The sequence below is a fragment of the Ursus arctos genome, unplaced genomic scaffold, assembly GCF_023065955.2.
Source record: "Ursus arctos isolate Adak ecotype North America unplaced genomic scaffold, UrsArc2.0 scaffold_19, whole genome shotgun sequence".
In the NCBI taxonomy this organism is placed as follows: Eukaryota; Metazoa; Chordata; class Mammalia; order Carnivora; family Ursidae; genus Ursus; species Ursus arctos.
Window position 1 is genome coordinate 55786089 of NW_026622863.1, and position 19716 is coordinate 55805804.

The window sequence follows — 19716 nt, forward strand, 5'->3', positions numbered from 1 at the left end:
CTATAGTGTTATGTAGGTGCACTGGTTATTAATTTTCTGGATGCTCTGTCCAATGTTGAAAGTGGAATACTGACATTCCCTACTTTTATTATTTCTTCCTTTAGTTTTGCTAATATTTGGTTTAAATATCTAGGTCCTCTTATAATGAGTGTGTATAAAGTTTTTATTGTTATAGTCTCTTGATGAATTGATCCTTTATCGATGTAGAATGACCTTTGTCTCTTGTTACCAATTTTGACTGAAAGTCTATTTTGTCTGGTGAGTATGGTCACTTCAGCTCTCTTTGGGTCACCGATTGCATGGAATATTGGTTTTCTCACTCCCTCACTTATGTGTCTTTAAAGTTAGGGTATATTTTATAGCATATTGTTGGACGTTTTAAAATTTATTCAATTACTTTGTGTTATTCAATATGAGAGTTTAGACCATTTGTTTAACTTGTAAGGACTTAAACTTGCCCTTTCAGTGTTTTCTGGTGGTGGCTGTTGCTGCTGCTGTTTTAGTTCCTTTTTTCCCCTCTCTCCTCCTCTTGCAGTGTTCCTTTGTGGGTTTTCATTTTTGTTTTTCCTGATGTGGTACAAATGAATTCCTTTTTTTAATCTTTGTGGAAACCACACTAGCTTTCTTACTGGTGGTTTCTATGAGGCATACTTAAAATATCTTGTGTGTATAAAAGGTACTTTAAATTGATAAGTTATCAATTTTGCACAATTCTACACTTTTACTTTCATGTTTTATACTGTTGATGTCACTTCTTTGCACAGCCATTAGTAAATCAATGTAGTTATGGTCATTTGTATTTTTATTTATTTTTATTTTTATTTAAGCTCTATGCCCAATGTGGGGCTTGAACTCATGGCTCTGAGATCAAGTGTCATGGTCTTCTGAGTTACAAACTTTTATAGTAGAGAAACAGGTGACCTACATACCACTATTACAGTGCCAGGGTATTATGAATTTATATATATTTACTTTTGCCAGTGAGTTTTATACATTCATAGTTCCTGTCATTTAACATCCTTTTATTTCAGCCTAAAGAACTCTCTAAGGCAGCTCTAGTGGTGATGAGCTCTTAGCGTTTGTTTTTCTGGAGGCTTGATTTGCTGTATATAGTATTCTCAGTGGCAGGTTTGTGTTTTTTTTCTTTCAGCATTTTGAATATATTATCCACTTCCTCCTTGTTTACAAGGTTTCTGCAAAGAAATCCACTGTTATTCGTATAGGGAGGCCCTTGAATACAGCAAGTTGTTTTTTTTCTTGCTGCATTAGCAATTCTCTCCTTGTCTTTTAATATTTTTATTATAATGTACCTGAATCTTGTGTTGATCTTGGTTGGGGTCCTTTCAACATTCCGTACCCAAATATCCATATCTCTCCCCAGATAATTATTCTCATCTCCTCCTGGGACTCCCGTGATGCTAATATTAACAAGACAGTGTCCCCCAATTCATGTAGTCTTTCTTCACTTTTCCTCTTGGTTCCTCTAGCTAGGTAACTTTTATTAATTTGTAAGTTCACTTACACTTACATGATCAAATCTGTTGCGCAATCTACTGAATGTTTCACTTCTCATTGTATTCCTCAGCTCCGGGATTTCTGTAGATTCCTATCTGTTCTCTGGGTTGGTGGGATTACCTTCAAAATCGCAATCACGCTGGGATGGAGCCAGTTCTGAGACTGCTGGTGGGTCTGTGGTTGGTGGGCATGGATCCTGTCTGGTCCCTGAGTGGGTGGGACTGCCTCCATTACCTTGCTCAGTAGAGTGCCACTAGGCTGAGCATACACTGTGGGACCACAGTTGGGTCCTCCACCAGTGAGCCCATTATCAGGTACATGGCAACTGTGACTCCCCCATGGTTTCTGAGAGGGGTGCTCTCTTGTGAGTGGGTAGGTCCCTAGGTAGATAGGACGGGCCATGGTTGAGAGGGACGGGAACTGTGCTCCAGGTCTGTTACAACTTGTACAGTCATGTGTGTTGTCAGCGGACCTAGCTCTGGAGGCACAAATGGATGATGTTTCTTGGTAGGTCCCTAGGTGGGCTGGTCCCTGACCATGACTGGAGGGTATGTACCTGAGTATAGGGCCCTTTCAGCATCTCCTTAGGTGCAATTGTGTCTCCTGCCTCACTCCTGTGCATGCATGACTGTCAGTGGACACCGTTGGGAAAGCCTGGAACTGAAGATAGGGTGCTTTCTAGATTCCTGAGGCATGGGTATGTTTCCCACTGGGTATCTGCTAGCTGCTAGTGCAGCTGTGATGGATGGGGACCTGAGTATAGGGCAGGAATTATAGGATGGGAACATCTCCTGCTGGGACCTTGGCCCCTCAGGACTACTGGCAGACTATGAGTGTGAAGGGGCTGGCGTTGAGGATGTTACTGAACCTGAGGCATGGAGCATGCAGCTGGGAAAGGATTTATTCAAGAGGCAGCCAATAAAGAGATGGGAAGGCAAGCCTCAAATCTGCCTCCCCAAGGGGGGAAGAGTCAGGGATAATATTGAGAAGCAAGTAGTATGGGGAGAGGAGCCACATTACTTACAGGAGGTTTATAAGTAGGGAAGTACCAAAGTCATTGTGTTATCTGGACTTGCGTGGGTCTTCTGTATATGTTGTCATGCAATTCGTGACTAGAAAGCTGGGTCCTTAGCATGAGCCAAGGGTGGAATTTTAGGCCCTTCTATATTGCAAGGTCATCCACCGGACACTCACACTTGCTCGGCGAGAAGGTTGGTGGTTCTGGCCAGGTCCTTGGTGAAACTCTTGAGTCTCTGCAAAACAGTTTAAGTCAAGGTTTTGTTAACATTCTTGTCTGACATAATCCTACCTGTGGAAACACTGTGGCATGGCAGGCCATAGGGCCTGTGTTAGCTCACAGTGCATTCTGGGGACAAACAATTTGTGTAAAAGTTACAGTTGTACTTATTAGTGCTGTTAACCCTTTGGTTACCGATTTCCAATATAGGGCACTTTCGGGATCTCCAGTGTTATAGATAGGAGACCCTCCAACTGCTCACAGACTGTGGCTGGGAGGACGCTGCAGTCACTAATAGGGCCCTTTCGGTTTCTCAGGAGGCATGGAGGAGCATTTCTCCTGCCTGCTCTGTGTCAACAAGACTATTTATGTACCATGGTGGGGAACTGCAGTTTCAGGGTCCACAGCCTGCACTGAGGTCTGAATGTCTATTATCCAACGCACAAGTGACACAACCAAGCCAAACAGGACTATAGCCAAGTCCTCAAGGGTACAGAGCTATTTTCAGATCTATAGCTAGGACCTGAGAAATGAGACTCTCCTACTATGTCCCTGGGCCAGGAAGGACTAGTGGTTGGCTACAACTGGGATGGGCTGGACACAGCTTACAGGGCCCGAGCTCCAGTATGCATGGCTACTTCAGGGTCCACAGCCAAGACCAAGGTCTCTATTACCAGACCTACGGATGGGTGTGACTGCTCCCAAGGCCCTTGGTGTATGGTACTGGTGACAGCCCCAGAGCCAAATGGGGCGGTGGGTAAGTCCTCAGGAGTGTGGAAATGTTTCTGTATCTGGGACTCTGGTTAGCCAGTGAGCTGCCTGGGTGAAAGCCTGCTTTCTCAAAAGGGCTCTCCTTGGTCTTAGACTGTCCAGGGATTTCACACTTTCCTACCTGGGTCCCAAAGCTCCCAGGAATGCACTTTCATAAGTAGATGGATGCTGAATTATTGTTGTTAATGGGAAAATACATGTTTTTAAAACAGGAATGATTTGACTTATAGAAAAGGCTGAACTGAATCACTTAAAAACTGCACCCATTAAACACTAACTCCATTTCCTACCCTCCCCATCAACCACCATTCTATTTACTGCCTCCATTAATTTGATTATTCTAGGTGTCTCATATGAGTAGAATGATTTTTGTGACTGATGTATGTTCCTTGGCTTAATGTCTGCAAACTTCATCTAGGTTGTGGCAGGTGCCAGAATTTCTTCCTATTTAAGGCTCAATAATTTATCATAAGTATATATCACAATATCCATTTATGTAACAGTGACACTTGGATTTTTTCCCATCTTTTGGCTGCTGTGAATAATGCTGCTAAGAATATAGGTCTGCAAATACCTCGTTGAGACCCTGCATTCAATTACTTTGGGTATCTATACTGTTTTCTATGGCAGGAACACCAACTTATGTTCCTATAAACAGTACACAGGGCTCTAGTTTTTCTACATCCTTACCAGCAGTTGCTATTTTCGTGTGTGTGTGAGTGTATGTTTTAGGTGTGAGGTGGTATCTCATTGCGGTTTTACATTCTCTGGTGATTAGTTAGGTTGAAAATCTTTTTGTGCACATGTATTGTAAATAACTCCTGAAGGTTACCACTTTTTATTCTTCTGTAGAATACACACACATATTTAGGTGTCTCTATGTAATATTTATTTTCCTACCCAAGGAAGTGGTTAGATTTCACCTCAAATCTGTACTACCTGTATAGGGAGCGCACAATTTTATTAATACAGGCTTTTCACATGTCTTGTCAGATTTACTCCTATTTTAAACTGCAGCCTCACTATCTTCCAGCTGCTTAGAATGTGCATAAAATATGTACTATGCTTGACATAATCTTTATAATATTTTGTCTGACACTTTGACCATACTCTGTAAACAGAGATTATTTGAACCCTTCTTTTCCAGTGGTTAATTCTTTACTAATACCTCAAGGTGCTAAATAATATAGGGTGTTGGGATTTCCTAGGGTTCTTTTTGACCTTAGAGGGAATTAATCTCTCTCTCTCAATAGGTAAACTAACATTGGGGGTCAGTGACATCTTTAAGTTGAATATATATGCATCCATATAGTCACTTGTAAAGTTATAAAAATGATATTTCTTAACAATGAAAAACTGTGGTAGTCCTGGTAGTCCTGGTATAAAATTCACTTAACCTTGCTAGAAATTCTTAAATTTGCCAGTATTTGCTAAAACTATATTTAATGATTTTGGATATTAAGGCATATATGAGAATCTTTGTAAGATCTGGGAAATTCGTATTCTTAGACTTTTCCTATTTGCAGCAGTTTTACTAAAAATCACCAGAGATGATTTGTACAAGTTCATGGCATGCCACCCCCTGTTCCCCCCACTCTTGTTGGAAATTTTTTCAAGTCCTTTGTATCCTTCCTTGTTTCTGTTGCTAACGTAAGTTCAGGAGCCTGACGATGAACAGATAATGATATGTTGGGGACGGTGAACTTCTCAGTTAAATGCACATGCACTGCTGTGGGTCTTCACCTAGAAGATCACAGCATCTTGTCTGCTCCCATCATGTCAGACCTTGTCTGCTTATAGTTATTACGGAAAAAGGAAAGCTTTTCCCATACACTCAACTTTGAGTAAATAGAAAATCTAATCATTTATGGGGATTGGGAAAGTTGTTCTTTTGTTTTTGATATTTAGTATCTCTGAAACTACAGGTGAAGTGATGACTGCACTGCTGCCAGGAGTTGAGGTCACCGAATCACAAACCCAAAGTCTCCAAAAGTGCTGAAAGAAGAAAACTGCCAACCAAGAATACTCTACCTGGCACAGTTGTCCTTCAAAGTGGAAGGAAGATTCCCAGGCAAGTGTAGGCTGAAGGAGTTAAGACTGGATTTTGGAGAGATGTTACAGGAACTTCTTCAAGCTGAAATGAAAGGACACCTAATTTGATCTATACTTTCACATGTTTTCCTGTCACTAGTAAAGGTAAATACTTAAATTCAGAATACCCTCATGTTGTGTTAGTGGTGGGTAAATCACCTAACTCTACTGTGAAAGCTACAAAAGTATTAAAAATAATTTGTTCATGGATACATAAAGTAAAAAATATGTAAATTGTGATATCAAAACCAAAAAGTGTGAAGTTTCTTCAATCTTCGTGGTAACCACAAAGCAAAAATTTGTATTAGATCTAGGTATGCCAGACAGCAAACCAAAATGGCAGTAGTAAGTACATACCTATGAATTACATTATGTAAATGGACTAAAAAGACAGAGTGGCTAAAGGGGTATAAATACAAGCCCCAAGTATATATTCCCTATAAGAGACTGACTTCAGCTGTAAGGACACAGACTGAAAATGAAAGGTTGGAAAAATATCTTCCATGCAAGTGTGGCTGGAGTTATGTTCTTTGGCTGAAAGTCTAAGACAAAGAGGGTCATTGTATAATGATAAAGGTATCAAACAAGAGCATACAACATTTATAAATACTTAGGGTAAGAACACCTGAATACATAAAGCAAGTAAGTATTAAGAGACACAGTAATAATAGTAGGGGACTTCATCTGGACAGAATAAGGAAACTTTGGACTTGAGACCAGATGGCATCAACAGACAGTTGTGGAACATTCTCCAGGATATAGCATATGCCAGGCCAGAAAACCGTATCAAGCCTCTTTTCTAAACACAGTGGTTAAAACTGGAAATGAAGGATAAGGCGGCTGGTAATTTCCACATATTTGTGGATTTAACATTTTGTAATTGAACAACCGAAAGGACAAAGAAGCCATCAAAGGAAATAAAAAATATCTTGAGGCAAATGAAAATGGAAATTCAGACTAAGCCCAAAGTCAGAAGAAAAGCAGAGCAGAAATAAAAATAGAAATAGGAACTATTACAACTGACATCACACAGATACAAAGGACCTAAAATACTGCTACAATTATACCCCAGCAAATTGGACAACCTAGCAATGGAACTCTCCTAGAACTAGTCAGCCTACCAAGATTGAATCATAAATAGAAAACCTGAAGAGAACAATTACTAGTAAGAAGACTGAAACAGTAATCAAAAACCTAACAAAAGTTGAAGACTTCAATGGCAAATTCTACCAAACATTTAAAGACTACCAATTCTTCTCAAAGTATTCCACACACACACAAAGGAAGAGGAGGGGACACTTCCAAACTCCTTTCATGAGGCCAGCATTACCCTGATACCAAAACCAGACAAGGACACTACAAGGAGTGGAAACTAGTGGCCAATTACCTGATGAACAGAGATGTAAAAATCTTCAGGAAAACAGTAGCAAATTGAATTCAACAGGGCATTAAAAGGATTATACACTATTAGCAAATGGGATTTATTCCAGGGATGCAGGATGGTTCGATATCCACAAATCAATCAATGTGATACAGCATATGAACAAAATAATGGATTAAACTCCTGCAATCATCTCAATAGAGGCAGGAAAAGCCTTTGACAGAATTCAATATCCATTCATGATAAAACCTCTCAACCAAATGGGTACAAGGGGAATGTACCTCAGCATAGCCCACAGCTAACATACTCAACAGTGAAAGGTGACTGCTTTTTCTCTAAGAGGAGGACTGAGACAAGGATGCCTCACTCTCACCACTTTTCTGCAACATAGTACCAAATGTCCTTGCCAGAATAATTGAGAAGTTAAAGTTAAGTGGGGTCTGTTTTCTCATCATTAGATTCATGATAAAGGATATATCACTGGAGGTATTAACCTTGAACATTGGTTAAGCTAGTGTTTTCCAGGTATCTACATTATAAAGTTACTATGTGTCCAGCCCAGTCACAGGGGAAGGAATAAATTAATCTCCATCTCCTGGGAACAGGAATATCCTCCCATAGTGTTTTGTATTTTTCTACCAGGAAGATTTCTCATCTATTTGATTGTTTCTATCTATCTATCATCTATAGAGAGACTTTACATGATATAAATAGTGTGTGTGTGTATACACACACACACACACACACACACACAATATCTTACATTGTAACTTTTAATCCAACACTGGTATTTACTTTGTTGCTCAAATTGTTTCAGCTTTTGCAACTGGGAGCAAATTGCAACTGGTTTCAGATTAAACCATATATCCCTTTCATTTACCCTGATATTTTTTTTCCCTGATAAAGATTTTGAGAGGGAGAGTGAGCATGACTGAGGGGAGGGGAAGAAGGACAAGCAGACTCCCTGCTGAGTGGGGAGCCCAACATGGGGCTCAATCCCATGATCCTGAGATCATGACTGGACCTGAAGTCAGATGCTTAACTGACTGAGCCACCCAGGCATCCCTGATCTGAAAATTTTAATATAGGCTTTCAAAAGCAGACTTGAATAAGCTGAACCAAGAATCAGCAAACTTGAGGAGAACATTTGATATCCACTCAGAGGAGCAAAAAAGAAAAAATAAGTGTGTGAAGAAAGATTTAAAGGCCTGTACATCGTTTCACATGTAGTCTCATGAATTATGGAAGTCAGAAGGAGAAGAGAATGAGAAAGGGGCAGAAAATGTGTGTAAAGACATAATTGCTGGAAAACATCCCACATCTGGGGAAAGAAATCCAAATGTGTATCCATGAAGTCAGTCCAAAGGACCCCAAATAGTTTGCAAGTTGCACTCTACATCAAGACACATTAAAAAGTCAAAGTAAAAATTTTGTTAGCAAAAGAAGAGACCTATAACATACAAGGGAGCCCACAAGAACCTTGCAGATAAAGAGTGTGGAATAATATATTCAAACTGTTGCAAGTGAAAAATTATGAACCAAAAATACTATATCAGTAAAGCTGTCCTTTAGAAATAAAGGAGAGAGAAAGATGTTCCCAGACAAGTAAATGTTGAGGGATTTCTTTAACCACTAGAGCTGCCATACAAGAAATGTTAAAAGGAGTTGTTCATACGGAAGCAAAAGGACACATGAAAACTCACTAGTGAAGGCAAGCACAGAGTCAAACACAGCATAGTCTTATACTGTAGTGGTGGTGCATAAGCCACTTTCTACTCCAATTTGAAAGTGAAAAGATTTTAAAATGACCACTATGATAATTTGTTAGTGGATACACACTTAAAATACGTAAATTGTAACATCAAAAACAAGGTATTGGGAGAAGGGAGAAATACAACCATAAAATTTTAGTACGTAATCAAAATTAAGTTGTTTCCAGGTTAAACTAGACTGTTACAAGTAGTTTTATGTAAGCCTCATGGGAAACAAAAATCTTGTCCTAAGTACACAATATACCAAGAAAAAGGAATCCAAGGATACCACTAAGAATAAACCACAAACGAAGGTAGTAAGAGAGAAAGTTCTTTCTACCTGTATTGTAGTTCCTTTGTTACTGAGTCTTGGTCCATTTACACTTTAATGATAGATGAAATTTCCCAAGTAAAACACACAGAGTGGTTGAATGAATTTTTAAATCCAATCCTATGCTGTGTATACAACTCTATAGGATAAAGTTGAAGGCTTGGAAAATGTTATTCCACACAAATGATAATCAAAAGAGAGCAAGCCCGACTAGTCTCAGACAATTAGACTTTAAGTGAAAACCTATCAAAGGAGCAGAGAAGGTTATTATAATGATAAATGGGTTAATTCATTAAGCGATTATAAATGTTATGCACCAAGCACTGGAGTCCCTAAATATATAAATCAAATATTAAGAGCTATCGAGGGAGAAATAACAGATCTACAATAGTAGTAGGGAACTTTAATACCTGATTTTCAACACTGGGTAGGTCGCTCAAACAGAATATCCGTCAGGTAATACTGGACTTGAAATTACACTTCAGATCAAGTGTACCTAACAGACATATATAATACATTCTATCCAACAGCAGTAAAATGCCCATTCTTCTCAAGTACACAGAGAACATTCCCTAAGATAGATCATAGGCTAAGCCCAAAGCAAGCCTTCAAAAATACAAAAGGACTGAAATCATATCAAGGATTGTTTCTAACCATGATGATGTGAAACCAGAAAGCACTATCAAGAAGAATGCTGGAAAATTCACAAATACATGGGACTTGAACAACACAGTTCTGAACAAGTGTGTCAGAGAAGTAGTTGTAGAGAGAATCAAAAGATATCTTGAAACAAATGAGAATGGAAACACAGTATACCAAAACTCAGGGATGCAGCAAAAGCACCTCAAAGAGGGATCCTGAAAGTGATAAATACATAAAGACAAAAAAAAACTCATAAGTGGAATTTAAGAAACAAAACAAATGAGCCTAGGGGAAGGGAAGGGAAAACAAAACGGAGGCAAACCATAAGAGACTCTTAACTATAGGGAACAAACTGAGGGCTGCTGGAGGGGAGGTGAGGGGGGGATGGGGTAATTGATGGAATGAGCACTGGGTGTTTTTTGCAACTGATGAATCACTAAATTCTACCCCTAAAACTAATCATACACTAGATGTTAATAATACACTATATCTTAAATAAAAAATTAAAAAAAGATCTCCATTAAACAATCTACCTTTACAACTCAAGAAACCAGAAAAAGACCAAACTAAGACCAAAGTTAGCAGAAGTAAATAATAAAAGCAGAAGTTAAAGCAATAGAGACCATAAAGATAGTAGAAAAGATCAATAGAATTGTTTTTTTTTTAATAACCCAAATTGACAATTAGCTAGAATAAGAAAAAAGACTAACAGTAATAAAGGTGTATCATTACAATGATACCACAGAAATATAAAACACCGTAAGAGACAAGTATTAACTATCACATGCCAACAAACTGGATTACCTAGAAAACAATGGACAAATTCCTAGAAACATACAACCTACCAAGACTGAATACTGGATAAATAGAAAATCTGAACAGATCACTAGTGAGTAAAGATATTGAATTAGTATTCAAAAGACCTCTCAATAAGGAAAATCCCAGAACCAGATGCTTTACTGGTGAATTATACCAAACATTTGAGTAATTAAAGCCAAAATTTCTCACTCTTCTAAAAAATTAGAGGAGGGGACATTTCCAAACTCATGAGGCCATCATTCCCCTGATAGCAAAACCAGACAAGGGTACTATAAAACATTACAGGTCAATAGCCCTGAAAAACCTAGATGCAAGTATCTTCAAAAAATACTAGCAAATAAAATTCCACATCACATTAAAGGGATCACACACCATGATCAAGTGGGACTGATCTGTGAGGTTCAAAGATAGCTCACCGTATACAAATCAAATGTGATACACATTAACAGAATGAAGGTGAAAAATCATACAATCATATTAACAGACACAGAAAAATTATTTGATGAAACAAAATTTCCTTTCATGATAAAGACACTCAACAAATTAGGTATAGAAGGAATTTCCCTCACATAATAGAAGCCTTCTATGACAAGCCCCAAACTAACGTCCTATTGAATGGTGGAAGCTGAAAGCTTTTCTTCTTCTTTTTTTTTTTTTATAGATTCTTATTTATTTATTCGACAGAGATAGAGACAGCCAGCAAGAGAGGGAACACAAGCAGGGGGAGTGGGAGAGGAAGAAGCAGGCTCATAGCAGAGGAGCCTGATGTGGGGCTCGATCCCATAACGCTGGGATCACGCCCTGAGCCAAAGGCAGACGCTTAACCTCTGTGCCACCCAGGCGCCCCTGAAAGCTTTTCTTCTAAGTTGAGGTCAACAAGCCAAGGTTGCCTATTCTTGACACTTCCATTCAATATAGTACTTGAAGACCTAGCCTGAGCAGAATGGCAAGAAAAAGAAATAAAATCCAAATCATAAACGAAGGAGTTAAATTGTCCCTGTTTGAAGATGACATCATCCTATATTCAGAAGCTTCTAAACATGCACCAAAAAACTGTTAAAATAAATGAATTCAGTAAGTTGCAGGATAAAAAACGAACATTCAAAGATCAGTTGTGATTCTACACACTGACAAGAGACTCTCAGAAAAAGAAGAAAAAGCTCCCATATATGATAGCACTAAAAAAAAAAAAAAAAAAGGAAAAAAATTAAGAATGTAAAAGTGTACACTGAAAACTATAAAATACTGAAAGAAATTGAAGAAGACACAAATGAATGGAAAGATAACCTCTTTTAATGAACTGAAAAAAAAATATTGTTAAGGGGCGCCTAGGCGGCTCAGTCAGTTAAGCACATGACTCAGAGGTTGTGAGATGGAGCCTTGCATGGGGCTCTGCGCTCAGCAGGGAGTCTGCTTGAAGATCCTTTAGCCCCTTCCCCCACCTTGTGTACGTGCGCGCACGCCCACACACCCCCTCTCGCTAAAAAGAAATCTTTAAAAAAAAAGAAAGAAATATTGTTAAAATGTCCATACTACCCAAAACAACTTACAAATTCAGTGCCATCCTGATGAAAATTCCACTGGCAGTTTTCACATAAAATAGAAAAGGCAGTCCTAAAACTCATGTCAAAAAAATAAATCAAATTCATGAGGAACCACAAAAGACCTAAATATCCAAAGCAATCTTGAGCATAAAGAGCAGAGCGGAAGCATCACATTGCAGGGTTTCAAATTATCCTACAAAGGTATAGTAATCAGAGCAGTATGGTCGTAGCACAAAAACAGACATTTGAACAATGGATCAGAATAAAGAGCTTAGACATAAATCCACACATTTATGGTCAACTGATCATTGACAATGATGCCAGAAAAATTCAATGGGGAAAAGATGATCTCTTTGATAAATGATGGGGGAAATTGGATATCCACATCCACGAAGAAGAAATTGGCCCTTATCTCACACTATATACAAAAATTAACTCAAAATGGATTGGAGACTTAAATGTCAGATCTGAAACTGTAAAAGTATTACAAGATATAGGGGAAAAATTGTTGACATTGGTATGGACAACGTATTTTTGGGTACAACTCCAAAAGCACAGAAAACAAAAGCAAATAGAGGGAAAAAAATAGATTGCATCAAACTAACATGTTTCTGAACAGCAAAGGAAAAAATCAAGAGGCAAGAGACTATGTAATGGGAGGAAATGTCTGCAAACCAGTATCTCACGTAGGACTAATATCCAAACATATAGGGAACTCAACAGCAAAAAAACAACCTGTTTGAAAAATGGGCAAGGACCTGAAGAGACATTTCTCAAAAGAAGACCTACAAATGGCAAACGGGTATATGAAAAGTGCTCAACACCACTAATCATGAAAATGCAAATTCAAATGAGAAGGAGATATCACTTCACACTTGGGAAAAATGCTAATATCAGAAAGATAAAAGATAATAAGTGTTCTCAAAGGTGTAGGGAAAAGAAGGAAGTCACTGTGTACTTTTGGTGAGAATGTAAATAGGTATTGCCACTATGAAGACACTATCGAGGGTCCTGAACACACACACACACGCCCTAAAATATTACTCAGCTTTAAAAAAAATGAGGTAATCTCCTCATTTGCAACTACATGGATGCATTATGCTAATGAAATAAGCCAAACACCGAAAGGTACTAGATGACCTCACTCCTATGTAGAACCTAAAAGAGTGAAATTTTTAGAAGTAGAGAACAGAATGGTTATCAAGAGACAGAGCTGAGGGATATGGGGAAGTTTTGGTACAGGCTGAATGAGTTCTGGAGATCTAATGTTCAACCTCTTGACTACAGTTAACAATGCTATACTGCATAGCTGATATTTGTTAAGAGAGATGTTAATTGTTTTTACCCCCCCCTCCACCCCCAACCCCTGCAAAGGGTAAGTATGTGAGGTGGTGAATATGTTAATTAGCTTAATTGTGAGACTCTTTTCACACTGTATATCAAAACATCACATTGTTCACTTTAAATACATGCAATTTGTTGTCGACTATACAGTAGGTAAAAAATTGGTATAATAAAGGCCATATTGGTTTTTTCAAGGTAAATTATTGCAAAAATAAATTTTTCAGAATACCTCAAATATTTAAACCTAGAAAATGCTTCTATACAGCAAAGGAAATCATCAATGGAATGAAAAGAGAATCTGTGAAATGAGAGAAAATATTTGCAAATCATATCTGATAAGGAGTGGTTAATATCCAAAATATATGAAGAATTTATAAACCTCAAATCCCCAAAACAATTTAAAAATGGACAGAAAATATGAATAAAAATTTTTCCCAGGAGACCTTCAAATGGCCCACAGGTACATGAAAAGGTGCCCAACATTCCTAACCATAAGGGAAATGCAATTGAAAGCCACAATGAGATCACCTCACACCAATTACGATGGCGATTATTGAAAACACAAGAAATAACAAGTGTTGCTGAGAATGTGGGAAAAAAGAAACACTTGTACACAATTGGTGCAAAGGCAAATAGGTGCAGCCGCTATGGAAAACCATATGGAGGTTCCTCAAAACCTTAAATATTGAACTACCATATAACCCAGCAGATGTGCTTCTGGGTATTTTCCCAAAGGTAATGAAACTGCTGTCTTCAAAAGATAGCGGCACCCCCATGTTCATTCCAGCATTATTTATAACAGTTAAGATATGGAAACTATTAAAGTGTATGTCAACGAAGGAGTAAAGAAAATGCAGTGTACATATACAATGGAATATTATTCAGCCATAAAAAAGGAAATCCTGCCGTTTGTGACATACATGGACCCAAAGATATTCTGCTGAGTTAGTCAGATAGAAAAAGAGAAATACTGTATGATATCAGCTACAGGTGGCATCTAAAACAGCCAGTCTCATAAAACAAAGAGCAGAGTGGTAATTACCAGTTGCAGGGGGTTGGGGAATAGGACAGATGCTGTTCAAGGGTAGAAAGTTGAAACTAGAAGTAAATAAGTCCTGGAGATCTAACACACAGTGCAGTGAGTATAGACAACAACACTGTATGATAATAAACTTCTGAAAAGACTACATCTTAATCTTCCTAATCACAGGAAAGACATCATTATGTGACATGATAGAGATGCTATTTGCTACAATGGCAATCATATTAAATATATAAGTATATCAAACTGACATGTTGTACAGCTTACATTTACACACTGTTACAAGTCAAATATATTTCAAGATAAATAATAGAGAGCAACAATATCCGAAAGAAACAAAAGCTGAGGGAGTTCATCATCACTAGGCCTGCCTTACAAGAAATGCTAAAAGGAGTTTCTCAAGCTGCAATAAAAAGACCATATATTACCATTAGTAATATAAAAACATGAGAATACACAGCAGACTCACAGATAAGCATGTAGTTAATTAAGAGTATTCTAGTAATATAATAAGGTGGTACATTAGCCAGTTAACAGGAGTATAGAGGTTAAAAGATTAAAAATAAATAGAGCTATTATTATGTTTTAGCTATAATAATTTTTAACATATAAACAATATACAAAAAGGTAAATTGTGATTATATACAAATAATGGGGGTAAGGGAGGAGTAAAAGGGTAGAGTTTTTGTGTCTAACTAAAGTTAAATTTTTATCAGCATAAAATAGGCTATTACATCTATATGATGTTTCATGTAAGCCTCATAGAACCACAAAAAACCTACATGGATTCAAGAAAATACAAAGACAAGAGAATCATAGCATACCACTATAGAAAATCAATTCAAAAACAACAAGAGAGGAAGAAAGATGAAAGAAACCACAAAACAGCCAGAAAACAAATAAAATGACATTGGCAAGTCCTTACCTATCAATAGTTACATATAAATAGATTACATTTTCCACTCACAAGTCATAGAGTGGTTGCATGGATAAAAATACCAGACCAACTATATGATGCCTACAAAAGACTCACCCCAGATTCACAGAAGCTCAAAATGAAGCCTTGAAAAAGGATATTTCATACACATAGAAACCCAAGAAAGCAGTGTTAGCTATACTTTTATTAGAAAAGTAGACTTTCAGGCAAAAGCTGCAACAGGGGAAATATAAAACTATTGATGCTAAAGTTGCCAGCTCATCAAGAAGACCGTGATCACAGACACGCACTGCGTGTGGGGCCGCAGTGTATTAAGCAAATACCATCAGACTGGAGAGGAGAAACAGACGATACAAAAGATTTCTAAAAATGAATAAATCTCACTCATGGAACATAAGAAATAGGAAGATCGGTAGGAGAAGGAAGGGAAGAATGAAGGGGGGTTAAACAGAAGGGGGAATGAACCACGAGAGACTATGGACTCTGGGAAACAAACTGAGGGCTTCAGAGGGGAGGGGGTGGGGGATGGGATAGGCCGGTGGTGGGTAGTAAGGAGGGCACGTATTACATGGTGCACTGGGGGTTATACGCAAGTAATGAATCGTGGAACACTGCATCAAAAACTGGGGATGTACTGTATGGTGACTAACATACTAAAAAATTATTTTTAAAAAAAGTTGAAAAAAATGAATAAATCATCCAGACAGAAAATCAGTAAGGAACTTTTGGACTTGAACTATACTCTAGACCAAATGTACCTAACAGACATAAACAGTACAGCCCACCTCACAGCAGCAGAATACATATTCCCTCAAGTTCACACTGAATATTCTCCAAGATAAATCATAGCATGGGCCACAAAACAAGCATTAGGAAATTTAGGAAGGTTGATATCATAGTATTTCTCAGTCACAATGGTATGAAACCAGACATCAGTAAGGAGAGATTTCTGAGGCACATATACAAATCTATGGAAACCAAACAACACACTCCTGAAGAACCAATGGCCAGAGAAGAAATTTAAAAATAAAGAATAAAACACCAAGACAAATGAAAATAGAAGCAAAATATTAAAACCTATAGTACACATTAAAAGCAGTTCTAAGAATTTAATAACAATAAATGCCTACATTAAGAAGAGAGAACTCAAATAAAGAATCTAACTTTATACCTAAAAAAAAAAACTGGAAAAAAACCCTCAAACTAAGCCAAAAGTTAACTGAGAAAAGGACAGAGCAATGATCAGAGCAGGAAGAAAGACAGAAATTAAATTGAGACAGAAGAACAATAAAAAGAATCAATGAAATTCAGAGATGGTGTTTTGCAAAAACAGATTGACGACTCTTTGGCAAGACTAAAAGACAAGACCTAAATAAATTCAGAAGTGAAAGGGGAAACGTAACATTTACCAAGGAAATACAAAGGATCAGAAGAGACAACAATGAACAATGATATGCCAACTAGAAGAACCTAGAAGAAATAGATACATTCCTAGAAACCTACAATCAACCAAGATTGAATCATGAAGAAGTAGAAAATCTGAACCAGTAATGAATAAGGAGACCAAATTAGCAATCAAAATCTTCCAATGAAGAAAACCAAAGCACCAGTTCGTCTCCCTGATGAATTCTACCAGGCAAAGGATTGACAACAATCCTTCTCAAACTCTTCCAAAAATCTCAAGAGGAAGGAATGCTCCCAAATTCATTTTATGAAGCAAACATTATATGATACCAAAGCCAGATAAGGACAAGAAAACTAAGCTACTATATTCATCTGTGATGAATATAAATACAAAAATTCTCAACAAAATATTCACAAAGTAAATTCAACAGCACATTGAAAACATTATCTGCCATGACCAAATCCCATTTAGGCTTTAACACACATAAATCAATACATGTGATACCCCGCATTGATAGAATGAAAGAAGAAATTATATGATCATCTCAAGAGATCACAAAAAGCATCTGACAAAACATGCTTTCGTGGAAAAAACCATTTGCACATTGGGTATAGAAGGGATGTATCTCAACATAGTAAAGGCCATATACAATAAGCCCACAGCTAACCGTCGTATTCAATGCTGAAAGATATTTTCCTCTAATAACAGGAGACAAGCAAGAGTCACCAATCCTACCACTCCTATTCGACATAGTACTGGAAGTCTGAACCAGACCAAGTATGTGAGAAAAAGAGAAAAGTCCCCAAAATCAGAAACAAAGGAGTAAATTTTCTTTGTTTGAAGAGATGATCTTTTCAATTTCTTGTGTGTAGAGTTGACACCCAATGTTCCATTAGTTTCAAGTGCACGACATAGTGATTCAATCTCTCTACATTGTGCTATGCTCACAAGTGTACATTCCCCATGCTGTACCTTTTATTCCCATGACGTATTCATTCCATAACTGGAAGCCTGTATGTCCCACTGCTCTTCACCCATCTGGTCCATCCCTCCACCTTCATTCCCTTTGGCAACCATCAATTTGTTCACTGTATTGATATGTCTGATTCTCCTTTTCATTTGTTTGCTTATTCAGTTGTGTTTTTTTTAAGATCCCACATACATGTAAAATTACATGTTATGATCTTACATATAAAAAATTCTAAAGACACCACCAAAAACTGTTCAAATTAAACAACAAATTCAGTAAAGTTGCAGGATACAAACTCAACAAACAAGTTGTATTTCCATACACTACTAACAAAACATCTGAAAGACTTAAATTAATCCCATATACAATCTCATGAAAAAGAATCAAATTCTTAGGAATAAATGTAACCCAAGAGGTGAAAGATCTGTACATTGAAAAGGATAAGACTGATCAAGCAAAACAATACTGACCAGGGTACAAAGAAGAAGAAATCTATTCCATGTTAATGGATCAGAATTAATACTGTTAAAATGTCCACACTACCTGGGACACCGGGGTGGCTCAGCTGGTTAAGTGTCCAACTCTTGGTTTAGCTTGGGGCATGATCTCGGAGTTGTGAGATCAAGCTCCTTGTTAGGCTCCGCATTCAGCGGAGAGTCGGCTTGAGATTCTTTCCATCTGGCCCTCGCCCCGACACACACTCTCTCTATCTCCCTAAAATAAGTCAATCTTAAAAAAAAAAAAAAAAGCCCAAAGCAATCTGTACATTCAATGCAATCCCTATCAAAATTCCAACGGCATTCTGCATAGAAAGAAAATGGATATACATTTTTTTTCCACAAAAGAACACAAATTGGCAAAGCAACCTTGAGAATGAAGAATAAAGCTGGAGGCATTACACTTTCTGTTTTCAAATTCTACAAAGCTGTCATAATTAACACAGTATGGTACTAGCATCAAAACAGGCACATAGACCAATGGAACAGAATGAAGAGACAGAAGTAAGCCCTTCCATATGCAGTCAACTAATATTTTCATGAGGGAACCAAAAATACTCACTGGAGAAAGAAGAGTTTCCTCAAGAAATGGTTCTGAGAAAACTGGATAACCACATGCAGAAAAATGAAATTGCAACCCTATCCTACACCATTCACAAAAAATAACTAAAAATTACTAAAGATGTAAACATAAGACCTGGAAGTGTAAAACTCCTGGAAGAAGATATAGGGATAAAGGTCCTTTACATTGGTTGTGGCAATGACTTTTTGCGTATGAATACAAAAGCGCAAGAAACTAAAACAAAAATAATAAGCATGACTACATCAAACTAAAAAGCTTCTGCACAGTCAAAGAAACAACCCAATAAAAAACATATGGAATGTTGGATAATCTTCCTTTCTGATGGTTGAATAATATTTCATTGTATAAATGGACCACATCTTCTTTATCCATTCGTCCATTGAAGGGCATCTCAGGCTCCTTCCACAGTTTGGCTATTGTGGACATTGCTGCCAACTGAGGGTTCTGTGGGTGGGGGTCGGGGGATGTGCCAGCCCAGTGATGGGTAGTAAGGAGGGCACGTATGGCATGGAGCCCTGGGTGTTATACGCAAACAATGAATCATGGAACACGCCATCAAAAACTAATGATGTCCTGTATGGTGACTAACATATCATAATAATTCTTTAAAAATTTAAAATAACAAAAAAAAACATATGGAATGGAAGAAAATATTTGCAAAACACATCAGAAAAGGCATTATTATCCAAATTATATAAGGAACTCCTAAAACTCAGTAGTATAAACCGAACAATTTGGCTAAGAAACGGTCAGAGGAACTGAATAGACATGTTCCAAAGCAGACACATAAATTGCCAACATACATATATGAAAAATGGTATAGGAAAAAATGCTCAACAATACAAATCATTGAGAA

The 19716-nt window shown here is 37.6% G+C and overlaps 1 long non-coding RNA gene across 2 annotated transcripts in view; it reads right to left on the bottom strand.

Annotated features, from left to right (window-relative positions):
• Nucleotides 1–1474: 1474 nt before the first annotated feature.
• Nucleotides 1475–19716, bottom strand: part of LOC130544094 (uncharacterized) — a 54504-nt gene continuing 36262 nt past the window's right edge. For both annotated transcript variants that reach the window (XR_008960075.1, XR_008960074.1), the window contains 2 exons: nucleotides 5555–5657; nucleotides 1475–2768 (listed from right to left, as the gene is read on the bottom strand). This is a non-coding gene — a long non-coding RNA (uncharacterized LOC130544094). The remainder of the gene's footprint in view (nucleotides 2769–5554; nucleotides 5658–19716) is intronic.